Here is a 16,886-nt window from a genome sequence, read left to right on the forward strand (position 1 = left end):
TTTTTAAATTTTTTTGAGATGGACTCTTGTGTTACTTTGTCACCCAGGCTGGAGTGCAGTGGCATGATCTCAACTCACTACAACCTCCACCTCTGGGTTCAAGTGATTCTCCTGCCTCAGGCTCCCAAGTAGCTGGGATTACAGGCATGTGCCACCACGCCCGGTTAAATTTTGCATTTTTAGTAGAGATGGGGTTTCGCCATGTTGGCCAGACTGGTCTTGAACTCCTGACCTAAAGTGACTCGCCCGCCTTGGCCTCCCAAAGTGCTGGGATTATAGGCATGAGCCACCATGTCTGGCCCCCTTCAGGTATTTTTAATACATCTCCTTCAAATTGCTTGAACCCAGGAGGGAGATGTTGCAGTGAGCCAAGATCACGCCACTGCACTCCAGCGTGGGTGAGAGAGTGAGACTTCAACTCAAAAAAAAAAAAAAATCTCCTTTATAGGGTAATATTCCTTCTGCTCATTTTGTAACCAGGTTGAAAATCGCCAGCTAAAAATGTCCAAAAGTTAAGGCTGGACATGTCACTCCCAAAAGCTAAATGGTCAGGGTCACATTTCTAACCCTTTATGATGATCCTTTCTCTTTTTTCTGTAATTGGACAGAAGAAGAATATGTAGTAAGCTGCGAGCTGCGGGAAGATGAAAGAGCTGAAATGAACATGGTAGGTTCCCTCATTTGGCTTTTTGCTCTGCCCCCTTTCTTACCCCTCCACCTTCCTTCTGTACTTGCTGACACCTAGACCAGAGGGAGGCCCGAACCCCATTGGTTGAGACAGAAGACCTGAAGCACCAGAGAATTTTCAAAATCTGAGGCCTTTTGACATCAAAGATGTAGAACCCAGAAAGAGGTGGGTGCTGGGGAAGGGGAGCTGTGGGTCGGCACATTAAAGGACCCTCATCTCCCAGAGAGATCAGGAACCAAAGGTATGTATCCTCTTATCCCAACTGGCTCCAGATCAGATGTTGCTAAACAACGACCCCTGAAACCCTAGGTCTTCGTTGCAATATTGACACTACCCTCCCTAAGTGACTAAGGATAAGGCATCTAACTTCCTGGACTCTCAAGTCTCCCTACATATACAATAAGGAAAATATGCTACCCTATCTACCGGAGAAGTATTGTGAGATCAACTAACATGTTCTTAGATAATCGTAAAGCAAAGTAACAAACAAATACAGCTATATTCTCTGGGTTAAAAATACTGCCGTTTTTAACTTGGTAATACTTCACAGCACCTAATTCCACCTTTATAAACACTCAGGAATTCTAGAGTTAATAATTCTAGAGTTATAACTTTAATACATGCACATATAATTCAGCCTTCTGCATAACAAGCAGTCCATAAATATTTATTGACTAAATGATAAATGATTAATCAATAGATTGAATTAAGGCATTTTCAAAATCAGATATACCCCTAATAAATAAAATCACAAGCTGTTATTCTAAATAAATAACTCAGTGACAATTTCCCAAGCTGAATTAATTACTATGATCTACAACAACCCTGCATTAGAGATATTGAATACGTGAAATAAGTAATAAATTTCTAAATTAATCAATTTACTCATGGCTAGGTTTGAGGCAATAAGTAGAAGCCAATGACTATCATGTTAATGAGATCCAGTGCTCTTTGCTGTGCTGTGACCAGAAAAATGTCCCCAAACTCCCTGCCTACCCTTCCTGCTCTGCTTTCTCTCATTTTCCGTAGCAGTCAGCGTCTTCCAAAGTAGTACACTGTATATAACTGCCTTTTATCGTTGGTCGTTTTTTTTTTTTTTTTTTTGAGACTGAGTCTTGCTCTGTCACCAGGCTGGAGTGCAGTGGTGCAATCTCGGCTCACTGCAACCTCCGCCTCCCAGGTTCAAGCGATTCTCCTGCCTCAGCCTCCCAAGTAGCTAGGACTACAGGCGCATGCCACTATGTCAAGCTAATTTTTATATTTTTAGTAGAGATGGGGTTTCACCATATTGCCCAGGATGGTCTCCATCTCTTAATCTCATGATCCGCCTGCCTTGACCTCTCAAAGTGCTGGGATTACAGGCGTGAGCCACCGCTCCTGGCCTATAATTGCCTTCTGTTTTATGTTTATTACTTGTTTTCTGTCTCTTCCCTCCAGTATATAAGTAGCACAAGGACAGGCATTTTTGTCTATTTTGTTCATTGATATATCCCAGCTTTTAAATATATGGCACATAGTGGGTATTCAATAAATATTTGTTGATTTAACACATGAATGGATTAATGAATAACTTTACACCCTCAAATGTATCATCTCACTGCTATCCAGTGTTCAGAAGCCCCACACCCAACTTGAGGGTCTGGACAAGACCTTAGAACTGATCTAGTTCAGTAGTTTCCAAAAGGTCCTTTAGTAAGTGACAGTTTTCACCAGGCCTTAAAGGAAATGTGCATGTATATTTGCCAATTGTCATCCTGAAATTCTGTTGTTCTTCCTTTTTTTGGGTGTTAAAATGTTTTTATTTGGTAAAATAGTCATGAGAGTAGATGGTAACTGGTGGCACGTGTTTGTGTGTGTGTGTTTTCCTGTATGTTAGGAGAGGTATGCTACAATGAGATAAGGAGACTCGGGCTTAGAGTAGGTGACTTCCCAAGAGCCACTTAGCTCATCACTTATAAAGCTGGGATTTAAATTCATCTTTTCTAACACTCAGTCTAATGTTTTTTATACAGCATCAATTTTTGAGTAGGAAGTTATGTGTACTAGGCCAGGTTTCAAATACAGAATTCATTTTACCATTAAACCAACTAGCTCTTGGAGTTAACATCTCTTTTTGTTTTGTTTTGTTTTGTTTTTTGTTGTTTCTTCTTTCTTTTTTTGGAGTTCACATCTGCATGGTGAAATAATATCGGTTCTCTCTAAACGTTTGCACTTTTTTGTATGTTTCATACATGGTAATCCAAGAGCCTACTGGATTACAAAGCCCAGAAAAAAAGCTCATCTTAAAAATATGCATATTGTATGTGACAATAAGTTTAACCTGCATATAATGTGTTTCCTGAAAAAGCAAAACCAACACTATATTATATGTGGCCCACAAGAAGATATGGAATTCAGCTCATAGAAAGTAATGTTTTAATATATTCTGCATTGATCAGAGTTCACTTCAAATATTATGTTCAGTCCTAGACACCATCATTTTGATGAGGTAGACACAAACTTATGTGATCTCAAAGTGGGCAGCAAGTTGAAACAACAATCTGGAAATCATATCAAATAAAGAAAAATTGAACTCACTGTGAAGTTTAATTTTTTTTTTTTTTTTTTTTTTTGAGACAGAGTTTCACTCGTGTTGCCCAGACTGGAGTGCAATGGCATGGTCTCGGCTCACTGCAACCTCTGCCTCCCAGGTTCAAGTGATTCTCCTGCCTCAGCCTCCCAAGTAGCTGGGATTACAGGCGCCTGCCACCATGCCCAGCTAATTTTTGTATTTTTAGTAGCGACAGGGTTTCACCATGTTGGCCAGGCTGGTCTTGAACTCCCAACCTCAGGTGATCCAACCACCTCGGCCTCCCAAAGTGGTGGGATTACAGGCATCAGTCACTGCACCTGGCCTGTGAAGTTTAATTTTAAAGAATAAATGTGTTAGGATGGGCTTGATAGCTGAGAAATGTGGTATAGAAAAGGCAGTACAGGCTGGGTGTGATGGCTCACACCTGTAATCCCAGCACTTTGGGAGGCCAAGGCAGGCAGATCACAAGGTCAGGAGATAGAGACCATCCTGGCTAACACAGTGAAACCCTGTCTGTACTAAAAATCCAAAAAAAATTAGCCAGGCATGGTAGAGGGCACTTGTAGTCTCAGCTACTTGGGAAGCTGAGGCAGGAGAATGGCGTGAACCTGGGAGGCGGAGCTTGCAGTGAGCCGAGATCGTTCCACCGCACTCCAGCCTGGGTGACACAGCAAGACTCCATCTCAAAAAATAAATAAATAAATAAGAAAAGGCAGTACATATAGCCTATATCAGTCTACTCATATTGCCATAACAAAATACCACAGTGGTAGCTTAAACAGTTGAGGTTTATTTCTCACAGTTCTAGAGGCTGGGAAGTCCAACTATCAAGGTTCTGGCCACTTTGGTTTCTGATGAGAGCTCTCTCTTCATGGTTTGCAGATAGCCACACTTTCTCACTGTGTCCTCTCATGGCCTTTCCATGGAGAGATCCCCTTCTTTTTTTTTTTTTTTTTTTTTTTTTTGAGACGGAGTCTCACTTTGTCACCCAGGCTGGAGTGCAGTGGTACAATCTCGGCTCACTGCAACCTCCACTTCCTGGGTTTAAGCAATTCTTCTGCCTCAGCTTCCTGAGTAGCTGGGATTACAGGTGTGTGACACCACAACTGGCTAATTTTTGTATTTTTAGTAGAGACAGGATTTCACCATGTTGGTCAGGCTGATCTCGAACTCCTGACCTCATGATCCACCCACCTCGGCCTCCCAAAGTGCTGGGATTACAGGCGTGGGTCACCATGCCTGGCCAAGATCCCATTCTTATGAACTCATTTAACCTTAATTACCTCCTAAAAGGCCTATCTCCAAATACAGTCACATTGGGAGTTAGGGCTTCAACAAATCGATTTGAGGAGGGTACAGTACAATCTATAGCATAGTCTACAGTCCTCTAACACAAACTGTACTGGGAGACACTGTGTAACTCACTGTAAGAAAACTAGCTAAAGCGGTTTAACAATAAAACTGATACCATCCCTCCCTGTCAGGCTGCAGCCTTTCTATTACTGGAATTAATAATTCAGTTTAAAGAACCATCTCTCTCAGGGATGTTGAAGAGGTTCCTACAATGAATGTAAGTTAAGAACAGAAGACTGCTGGATCTCTCTAACTCATAAATTTATCTCTACCATATAAACAAAACAAAACAATTCTACCATATTTGAACTTTTTAAATGTTGCTATTCTATTAGAATCACCCCACATTGTCCTTATCCTGAAAGATTGGAACCATATGTGGTTATTTTGGCATAAGAAGAAAATCTAGTAAAAGGTTTAAAACAACAACATTTAAAAATTCTTGGATTAACTAAAATTTCACAATTCATGCTGCTGCAAAGAGCAATGAGATGTTTATGATTCTCATCTGGATTGTGCTTGGGTTTGTGATTTTTTTGTGGGGTTGGGAGGAAGTGGTTTAAGCAAATTCTTAAGTAGCATCCCAAACTGCTTGCAATCAATTTCTGAAGAAAGACCTTAAAGAGATTAAATCTAATTCCATGACAAGATTGGAGGTATCTAATATGCAAGATAATTTCAAACTTAGTCTTTGGTAACTTTTAGGTAGAAAAAGCCAAGAAAAAGAAACCAGATTAAGAAAGAAAAACAAAAATATTCATTCACTATTTGCTTTCAGAAATTACATGGCCTCTAGTAAGATTACCAGATATAGTTAATTTTCAATAAAAAATTCTTGGTTCTGGATGAACCAGAAATACTTGGCAACAAACACTGTTTCTGAACTCTGTTTAACTGTGACCTCCATTATAACCAAAGTGTGTTTTTTTGTTTGTTTATTTTTGTGTTTTTTTGCTGCCAAGGTCTTACTCTGTCACCCAGGCTGGAGTGCAGTAGCACAATCAAAGCTCACTGCAGCCTCAAACTCCTGGGCTTAAGTGATCTTCCTGCCTCAGCCTCCCAGATAACTGGGAATACAGGCGCCTGCAATGTTTTTGGTTTTTTTTTTGGTAGAGGCAGGGTCTTGCTATGTTATTCAGACTGGCCTTGAACTCCTGGCCTCAAGCAATCCTCTCACCCTGGCTTCCCAAAGTACTGACATTGCAGGTGTGAGCCACTACCCCCAGCCATGACCAATGTTTTAAAAATATGGTAGTTTAGCTTAATACACGATGTTTCACATTTTTGTAAAACTATGTCAATGAACTTAAGACATAAAATGAATTAGTTGCAATCAATGCCTTATTTTTTTATAAATCAAATCATGCTATTAAGAATGTTAAGCAAAAAGGATAGCAAAAGCTATATTTCTGATAAGTAAAGAATAGTTTCCATATAAATTAAAAGCAATGCCCTTAAAACACATCAGTCAGGATCCTTAATGTGAAATATGATTGATACTGATGGCTTTTTTTTTCTCTCTCTCTCTCTTTTAGATCCTTGGACACAGAACAAAGAGATCTCCCAATTGGAATCACACATTTTATTGACAAATACTGGTTCACTCTCCTGTGTTCACTTATAGAGAAAGAACCTTGACTTGAACTAAAAGCCCTGTGTGGTAAGATGATCATGTAATTTATATATGAGAATAACCAACCGGGCGTGGTGGCTCACACCTGTAATTCCACCATGTTGGGAGGCCAAGGCAGGCGGATCATGAGGTCAAGAGATCGAGACCATCCTGGCCAACATAAAATACAAAAATTAGCTGGGCATAGTAGCACATACCTGTAGTCCCAGGTACTCGGAAGGCTGAGGCAGGAGAATCGCTTGAACCCAGGAGGCAGAGGTTGCGGTGAGCCGAGATGGTGCCACTGCACTCCAGCCTGGCAAGAAAGTGAGACTCCATCTCAAAAAAAAACAAAAACAAAAACAAAAAAACCAAGACACTTTTGACATTAAAGGGGGACATAATTACACCAGCTCAGCCTCAGCCAGGTAAACCAGGACATTTATAGAAGACCATGGATTGATACCCCAACATCTATTCCACCTCAATTAATTATCCTACAATAGTAGTCTTGAAAGTTGTGGGCTGGAAGCAATGGCTCATGCCTCTAATTACAGCACTCTGGATGGCCAAGGCACACAGATCACAAGGTCAGGAGTTCGAGACCAGCCTGGCCAACATGGTGAAACCCCATCTCTACTGAAAATAAAAAAAATTAGCCAGGCGTGGTGGCACACGCCTGTAATCCCAGCTACTCAGGAGGCTGAGGCAGGAGAATCGTTTGAACCTGGGAGGCGGAGGTTGCAGTGAGCCAAGATCACGCCACTGCACTCCAGCCTGGGTAACAGAGCAAAACTCTGTCTCAAAAAAAAAAAAACAAAAAACGGCCAGGTGCAGTGGCTCACACCTGTAATTCCAGCACTTTGGGAGGCCGAGGTAGGTGGATCACGATGTCAAGAGATCAAGACCATTTTGGCTAACATGGTGAAACCCCGTCTCTACTAAAAATATAAAAAATTAGCCAGGTGTGGTAGCAGGCGCCTGTCGTCCCAGCTACTCGGGAGGCTGAAGCAGGAGAATGGCGTGAACCTGGGAGGCAGAGGTTGCAGTGAGCCGAGATCGTGCCACTGCACTCCAGCCTGGGTGACAGAGTGAGACTCCTTCTCAAAAAAACAAAACAAAAGTGAACTTGTGGCCCCAGACCTGCAGCACCAGCATCACATGGTAATGCATCATAAACACAAATTCCAACCCCAGACCCACTGAGTCAGAAACTCCGGAGTAGGGCAGGCAGCAATATGTTTTTACAAGCCCTCCAGGTGATTCCAATGGAGGCTAAAGTTTTAGTCCACCAGTGTAAGCCAATTAAAATATTTAATCTCCTTTATCAATGATTGGTTTAGGAATAAGCAGATCCCAAACCAGCCTGAGCCCAATGACATACAGAGAGGGGCTAGTTTGTGATTTCTGGGAAAGATAAATCAATCTCTCTTTTGTTGGAAGTGAACCAAGGGAGCATATTGCCTGGCTGTTGAAGATGACTCTGCGAACTGCAGAGCAGCGACCTGAAAAGGACTTGGTTCTTTCATGGCACACTTTGACTGCTGAATCAAGCAATTCAGAGGCCCATTTTACCTCTGGACTATGTAAAAAAATTAATTGGTTTAAGCCATTTCTATTTCAAATAGCTGAAAGCATTCTAACACACTAGTGCTCATTCTCACTTGTTTTGAACCTATCTTTGCCCTAGACCTTCACCCACAATGTCATCTCTTCTGACATTTCTCCTTTCAATCCCATCCCTTCTCATTTAGTCAAGTCCCACCCATCCTTCAAAGTTTTATTCACTCCCTCCTTCATAAAAGTTACCCTGATTACTCCACCCCAAATTGTCACCACCTCCTGTGTTAGTCTGTTCTTATGCTGCTAATAAAAACATACCTGAGGCTGGGTAATTTATAAAGGAAAGAGGTTTAATTCACTCACAGTTCTACATGGCTGGGGAGGCCTCACAATCATGGTGGAAGGCAAAGGAGGAGCAAAGTCACATCTAACATGGCAGCAGGCAAGAGAGGTTGTGTAGGGGAATTCCCCTTAATAACACCATTAGATGATGTGAGACTTATTCACTATCATGAGAACAGCGTGGGAAAGACCTGCCCCTGTGATTCAATTACCTCCTACCAGATCCTTCATATAGCACATGGGAATTATGGGAGCTACAACTCAAGGTAAGATTTGGGTGGGGACACAGCCAAACCATATCACCTCCTCTTCAGAATTCAATTTCACGTACTTTCTGAAGCACCAATCTGCTATTATTATATACTTCCTTCTACTGCTTTTTCTCATGTCGAAGTGCCTTATTATGTGTATGTTCCTGGCACCTGATATTGAGCATGGCACTCCACAGATGCTAAGTTAATGTTTGCTATAGATGGCGATTCTGTTGATCTACGGAGATGAAGGATTGGGTGAAGTACGAGTTGCTGCCGCTGCTAGCAACAACCGCATTCCCAGGTCACAGTGGGACTTTTGGCTGTGATCACCTTACCACGTCCTGCCTTAATTATAACTCTAATTCTGCTGTGGCCTAACTAGACTTAAACAACTTTACGACAACTATTAGCCAGATACTCCAGGCACAAACATTTTCTGCTCTCCTTTTCTTTTCTCATTGAGAAGATACAGGTTATCAGGTAAATGCCTGGTCACTCCCCAAGTTAGGACATTATTTTACCAAGGGAGGTCTGTGTGGTGAGTAGGAAATGGAGTTGCCAGGCCAACATCAGCACCCAAACTCCTTTTCTGTATTTGCTGTCTTTGGAAACTGGATACTACCAATGGAGTTGTGTTTGGTGGCAGGAAGCTGAGTATGTGAGGTTACAACCAGAGGTTGCAGTATAGCTTAGTGTTTGAGGATGTGGGTTTTACAATCAGACCTCCTGGATTTGACTCTTGGTAGAGACTCCTGTCTAATTATAATCCTAGGCAAGTCATTTGACTTCTCTAACACTCACTTTCCTCATCTGTAAAATGGGGATAATAATCAGATCAGCCATATTTTCTGATATGAGAAATAAGTAAGATCATATAGGTAAAATGCTTACAATCATGCCTGGCACATAGTAAGCATTTGATAATTTGTAGTTTTTATTAGTGTCTCAGCCTCTCTGTGGCTCAGTGCTGGCTTCTTCCCTCCTGCTTGTGATTGTGGGAGAGGGGAAGGGCCTTACACTTCCCTGCTCATAGGCAGGGCAATGAGTGAATAGTGTAAAGGAAACTGGGGTTTCAGGTACAGCTAGAGAGAGCAGGCTTTGCCCTGGCTTTCTGCCTGCCCAACAGCTGTGATTTCGCATCTGAATATAAAAACTGCCAGTATCCTCTTTAGCACAACACCTACCACCTCCGCAGCCTGACACCTTCTCACGCACAGTAATACACAAAGCTAGGATGTTCTCCAAGAGTTGACATTAACTCTCAACATCTGCCCAGCACTTTAGAGTTTAGAAAGCCCTTTCCCATCTCTTCTCCCATTTGGCCCTCATACTATCCTTCTGCAGTAGCCAGGGATAGCTGTTGTTAGTCACATTTTACTGATTAGGAAAGTGAAATTCAGAGCGATTATGTGATTTGCCAAAGGCTGCATAGTCAGGAAGTTACAGAGCTCAAATAGAGATGTTCTGACTCCAACTTACTCATCTGCCCACCCCATCACAGCCCAAATGCCCTCCATGTGGAATGAGGTTTTCCAAAGAAAAGCATGATGTATATGTTCTACATGTAAGATTATTTCAGCAAAATTGTAGAAATGTGAAAAACTTCTTACCTCCCTCTCCAGGACCCATTGCTTAATCTTCAAGTATGTATATGCTTCTCAGGAAAATGAGAGGACAGACCTGTCTATAAGTTAGTTGTCTAAAAAGTATTTATTGTCATGCTTTAACTCTAAGCAGTAGCCATATCCTATTTAACCTGAGTGTTTGCCCTAATCTCTACCTCTCATGTTTAATCAAACCAAAGGTATCCATACTTGACTCTATATAATGAATTTTTTTTTTTTTTTTTTTTTTGAGATGGAGTTTCGCTCTGGTTGCTTAGGCTGGAGTGCAACAGCGTGATCACGGCTCACTGCAGCCTACGCCTCTCAGGCTCAAGTGATTCTCCTGCCTCAGCCTCCCAAGTAGCTGAGATTATAGGTGCCTGCCACTAGGCCCAGCTAATTTTTTTGTATTTTTACTAGAGACTGGATTTCACCATGTTGTCCAGGCTGGTCTTGAACTCCTGACCTCAGGTGATCCGACCACCTTGGCCTCCCAAAGTGTTGGGATTACAGGCATGAGCCACCACGCCTGGCCTATATAATGATTCTTTTCCTCCCTTTCACATTCAAGAAAGGAATCTGACATGCTTATGAAAATTGAAAAAAGAAAACGAGATCAAATAGAAAGCTTTGGAGAGCTGGGGTCAAACTGAGTGTGAATTCACTGTAAAAGGGAAGGATCGAAAGCCCTGTTTGCAGTAGAGAATCTTAACAGTGTGGACTGTGTTGGGCAAGCAGCTCCAGTTAAGGACACTAATCCTTGTGCCGAAGTTTTGTTTTCAGATTGGCAGAAATTAAAGATGTGGCCATGAAGGAAACAATCTTAGTCTCTGGGTCATCCATACTCATTAACTGTAAGTGATAGAAAGGGCCTGGGCTTCAGTGTCATACAAACATGAATTAGAATCCTGGCTCTGACATTTGCCAGCTGTGTGACCTTGAGTAAGTTCCCTAGTGTCTCTGAGTTTTGATTTCATCTGTAAAATGGGACAGTAGTGCCACTTTCCAGATGGCCAAAGGGATTAAGTGACATGACTTAATTAGAATGCCTGGCATGTAATAGGTGATTAATAATAAATAGCAGGTATTATTTATTATCCTAAGCAATTAACAAGAATTATAAGATGGCAATGTTTTCTAAACAATTCTTTTACAGATTAATAATACCATTGAAATGACAAAAATCCATTGGTGATTCTTAGCCTGAACAATCTCTCTGTGTCCTCCAACAAGCTTAGTTATCAAGAACTTCAGTTATTTGCCTGCAAGCCTCTGTGTCTCCATGTGATAGGTCACCATAGGATTTAATGTCAGACCCAGGCTGCTTCAACACGCAGTCCTATTTCACATTTACTTGAAATAGTGGTTTATCATCTTTTTTGCTGTTTTTTTTTCTTTTTGAGACAGTCTCATTCTGTCACTCAGGCTGGAGTACAGTGGCATGATCTTGGCTCACTGCAACCTCCACCTTCCGGGCTCAAGTGATTCTCCTGCCTCAGCCTCCCGAGTAGCTGGGATTATAGGCGCCCGCCACCACATCCAGCTAATTTTTGTGTTTTTAGTAAAGATGGGGTTTCACCATGCTGGCCAGGCTGACCTTAAGTAATCCACCCACTTCAGCCTCCCAAAGTGCTGGGATTACAGGCATGAGCCACTGTGCCTGGCCAAAACAGTGGTTTATCATCTTGATCCTGCACTTAACTAATTGTTTGAACCAGAAACTAATTGAAACCAAGTCTCAATGTCTTCAACGAAACAAACTGCAATGTGTGTGTATGTGTGTGTGTGTGTGTGTGTGTAAAACAAAGGTCTGGGCCAGGCTCAGTGGCTCATGCCTGTAATCCCAGCACTTTGGGAGGCCAAAGTGGGCAGATTACCTGAAGTTGGGAGTTCAAGATCAACCTGACCAACATGGAGAAACCCTGTCTCTACTAAAATACAAAATTAGCCAGGCATGGTGGCGGGCGCCTGTAATCCCAGCTACTCAGGAGGCTGAGGCAGGAGAATCGCTTGAACCCAGGAGGCGGAGGTTGCGGTGAGCTGAGATTGCACCACTGCACTCCAGCCTGGGCAACAAGAGCGAAACTCTCTCTCTCGGGGGGGGGGGGGGAAAAAAGTCTGACATTTAGGTTTTCATTGTTATTTTGAGACCCTAAACCACAGATCCCCACTAAGTTATCCTAGTTTGCCAGTCAGTCTATAAGTCTTCCATGACTAAACTTACTAGTAATAATAATCATAACAACAATAATAATATGCCTTAAAAACTGTAAAGGATTTTTCCATGTTTAGCACTTTTACATATATTATCTTATTTAGATTTCATAGCAACTTATTGAAGAGAAGAGATTTTATTTCCATTTTACAGATAAGGAAATGGAGGTTCAGGTGAGACAAGTAGTCTGTCTATAGTTACAGAACTAATAAATGGTAGAGACACCTGGTTTTCTATCTCCATGTCCTGAGATTCCTCTCAAACCCATCATCATAAACAACAAAGAATTACCAATTGTCTAATACATTAAGGATAGTGTGTCTGGCTCTATTTGCCTAACTGGTTGCTTCCACCAAGGCCCAGCAGAACAAAAATCAGAGCCAGCAGCCACACACCCCCTTGATCTGAGCCTGGCCCCCTTGCACATATGTGATCCTGTGAAATTCACTAACACATAAAGCATCATGGCATCTGAAGGCACAAAATAGCTATTAATAATCCCCTGCATTGGTAAAGTCTCCTCTCTTCTGGAATGTTAGTTTTACAAAGGCTATCATATAATTTCCTCCAAGGCAATTTTAATGATGTGTGCTGTTTCCTTATGTGAAAAAGACTCAAGATGAATTATTGAAACTCATTAGTTGCTTCCAAAAAGAGAAATATTTTGGTTGGCATAATGTCGACTGTTGATCCACAGGTTCAGCCTGACTATTCTACTTAGAAAAAGTACAAATGAGTTTGGGCCCATTCAAGATCTGAAACCTTCTGGCCAAAGCTTAAAGGTACTGGCGTTCTTACCAGTGAAAATTCCAACCAGCACGAAAAACACCTCGCACAGAGGCCATCCTGTATTTCCTCAGAGATCCATGCCAGAGTATGCTGAGGGCTTTCAGGGTCATGCCATGGTAGCTCCTTTTACCCATGATCTCCATATTTCTAATTATTTTTTCCCCACTTTTTGGTATTTTTACCCAAACTAGAAAGCTTATTCACAAGGGAGCATGTGTCGGTGTCCAAAGTGTTTCTGCCGGAGAATGGCAGTGATAGGGCAAAGTGGGCACAATGCTGCCATGAAGTTTGAGTTGACTTTATCTTCATCTTCTTCCCTCACAAACCAAACCCTGGAAGCCATGCAAAAAAGCCTCTCCTGAGGCTTGGCTACAGGAAAGGCAAAAGTAGAGGGAGCAGCCAGGCAGTTGCCTCCTTCCAAGATTACACCCAGGCTAATCTGAGGCTACCATACCCTCTGCTATGTCTACTCCCAATATATCTGTGAAATGTATTGGAAAATTTCAATGAGCTATTAAAAATGTCATGAGTGTAGTCAGTAAAATTAGCTTTTAAAAACACAGGAAATTGGGTAGGCCATGGTGGTAACTGACAAAACAAAGCAAAAATTATATGCATCTAAAAGATATTAGAAATATACCAAAATAGCTGTGTGTAGCGGCTCATGCTTGTAGTTCCAGCAACTTAGAAGGCCAAGGCAAGAGGATTGCTTGAGGCCGGGAGTTCACACCACCTTGGGCAACATAGGGAGACTTCATCTCTACAAAAATTTGTTTTAATTAGCTGAGCGTAATGGCACACACCTGTAGTCCCAGCTACTTAGGTGGCTGAGGCAGGAGGATCACTTGAGCCTAAAAGTTTGAGGCTACAGTGAGTTATGATACAGCCACTACATGACAGAAAGAACGTGTTTCTTTATATATATAATTTAATATTTATATATAAATATATAATAAAATATACGAGGAATATATAATTAAATCATAATTATATAATTAAATTATATATAATATATAAGGAAGATATATAATTCACATATATATATATACATTAACACTTCTAGGTCATTAGAGTGTGAGTACAGTGAACAACTGCTATTTCCTGCCCTGTTTGTTGCAAAAATTAATTGGGATATAAAGTGTATGGATATAAAGTGTATGGTATAGTGAGTTTCTGTCACATAGCTGGCATACAAAAAAGGGTAGCACTTAGGATAATACTTGTTATCCAGGCATTGAAAATTTGTCTCTGATTAGAGAAAACAGCTTAACATATTCCTACTTGGAAAAAAAAAATCACTTTTTACTGAAATCAGAATCACAGTCTAAGTGGTTTACACTGGTTTTCTGCATTTGGGTTGGACCATTTAGTCCACCTGTAGCTAGATGCTCCAGGGGTTTAAAGACATATTCAGTTTCCTTTCTATCTCCTGCCATGACATCTAACACACAAGACAGATGATTCATTCTTCATTTCTTTTTCTGTCTTTATAAACTTAGAAAAAGGTAGGGAGTATATGAAAAAACATTCATGAGAATGATGTTAAGAGGTAAGAAGGTGGGCAAAAGAAGGGAAGGTGTAGTGGCATGTCTGGGCATTGGTGATCCTCTCCCATAGCTCCACAAGGCAGAACCAGAACTGGACACAAGGAGAAGTTCGGCACCTGGCAGTTTTTTTAGTTTTTCTCTTTTCTTACACAATAGAGTATGGGCTTCCACGACCGTCACTGGGAAATTTTCTATGTGACCCCTGAGGCTGAGTTCCCAAATCAGTCAATCCTGGGAAAATATCTAGTTTTATGCTCTGGCCTCTGGTACCTGAAAGCAAGTTTTCAGAATCTGGTTCATCCTTCGTCTCTTCTCATTATCTGCACACACAAATCAGATTAAGGAAGCAGATACTCTTTATTCTAATTTGAGGTTTCTTACCTATGACTGTCTTGGCAGATGTGAGAAGAGGGTGCATATATTTGGAAGAGACAAAAACTTTATTTCAGTATATCAAGATATTTAAGTAAAGTATTTGTTCCAGATTTTTTTTTTCTCTCTACATTCTTCACTTAACAACTTTCCCTGATTGCATTAGAAAAACAAACAACAAAAACCCACTGACTAGCAGAGAATGAAGATGCCAAACCCTTGGACCCTCAAACTCAAAAGCCTTAGTAGTAAGGCAGAAAGATTTGCGGAGATACTTGCTGACCCATCTTAATTGCCCCCCCAACTAATATCAACCCCCCTACCCCACCCCCACCCCTAGGCTAGATAAAGACTTTCCAAATTGGGGAGGGCAAAAGTAGAGAAACGAGTGTTAAGCAAAATAACTTTAGGTAGTAAAGATCTAAGAAAAGGGTCCTCCACCATGCCCCTTACTTGGGGTTAGCTCCAAGTTGGGGAGACATGGTGGAGGCTCATGACAATGTTGGGAATCTATTAACATCTGGAATCCTGGGAGGCAGCAGTCTAGCAGATGTTTACTAGACCACAGTGTTGTCACAGAAGTAAGGTAAAGATGGCCACATATAGTGCCCTAGGTAGGGAAAGTCTGAGGCAGTCCCTCTGAATCTTTTGCAGCCCCCAGAGTGGCACAGAAAAGCTAAAGGGCCCTCAAGAAAGACACATAATTTAGCTGACAAACGGTCCAAGGGGACTTATAGTCATGACCATGAGACACAAAAGTGGAAAGTAGCATGGAATGTACATCTAGAGCCCAGATGCAGACAAGGACATCCCTGCAGGTGCCTAATGTGGGGGTGATGACATCCAAGAACCACAAAGGACACAACTAGAGTGACAGCCCAGGAGTTTGAGACCAGTCTGGGCAATAAAGTGAGACCCTGTATCTACAAAAAATCAAAAAAAAAATAGCCACACATGGTGGTGCGTGCCTATAGTCCCAGCTCCTCAGGAGGCTGAGGTGGAAGTCGCTTGAGCCCAGAAATTTGAGGCTGTAGTGAGCTATGATCACATCACTGCACTCCAGCCTGGGCATTAAAGCCAGACCCTGTCTCCAAAAAAAAAAAAAAAAAAAAAGGAAAGGAGCGGACAGGGGAGGGGAGGACCAAAGAGGGGAGGAGAAGAGAGGGGAGGGGGAAGAAATTACTTAAGAATATACAGGCCGGGCGCGGTGGCTCAAGCCTGTAATCCCAGCACTTTGGGAGGCCGAGACGGGCGGATCACGAGGTCAGAAGATCGAGACCATCCTGGCTAACACAGTGAAACCCCGTCTCTAATAAAACTACAAAAAAAATAGCCGGGCGAGGTGGCGGGCGCCTGTAGTCCCAGCTACTCGGGAGGCTGAGGCAGGAGAATGGCATGAACCCGGGAGGCGGAGCTTGCAGTGAGCTGAGATCCGGCCACTGCACTCCAGCCTGGGCGACAGAGCAAGACTCCGTCTCAAAAAAAAAAAAAAAAAAAAAAAAAAAAAAGAATATACAGCTCATCAGCAATGATTAACCCAGGCTTTGATCACAGATCTGTCCATACATTTCTTACCATATCCCACTGTCAAGTCTTGCCATTCTATCTCCCTAGCATTATTCAGAACACCCTCTTCCTTCTCTTCCAAGATAAGGAGCTACTCTAGTTCAAGCTCTCTTCCAGTTTCTCGTTCCCCCAATTAATCCTCCACAGTATTAAGAGAATTTGTTTTATGAATCACAAATCTGTTCGCAACAGTATCCTGATTTAAAAACTCTAATATCTCCCTACAAAATAAAGTGCAAATCCCCTGTGTAGCATGGCTTTCAAGGAAGGTCTCCACTTTCTTGTCTCATTTTCTCAACCTGCACTCCCTGCTCTCCTCTCACCAGACCTCTTGGTAATACCTTGCCCTTTCACATTCCCACTGCTTCCTCTTGCTGTTCCCTCTGCCAAGAACTGCTTCCCTCCATTA

This window comes from Chlorocebus sabaeus, chromosome 4, assembly GCF_047675955.1.
Source record: "Chlorocebus sabaeus isolate Y175 chromosome 4, mChlSab1.0.hap1, whole genome shotgun sequence".
Lineage (NCBI taxonomy): Eukaryota > Metazoa > Chordata > Mammalia > Primates > Cercopithecidae > Chlorocebus > Chlorocebus sabaeus.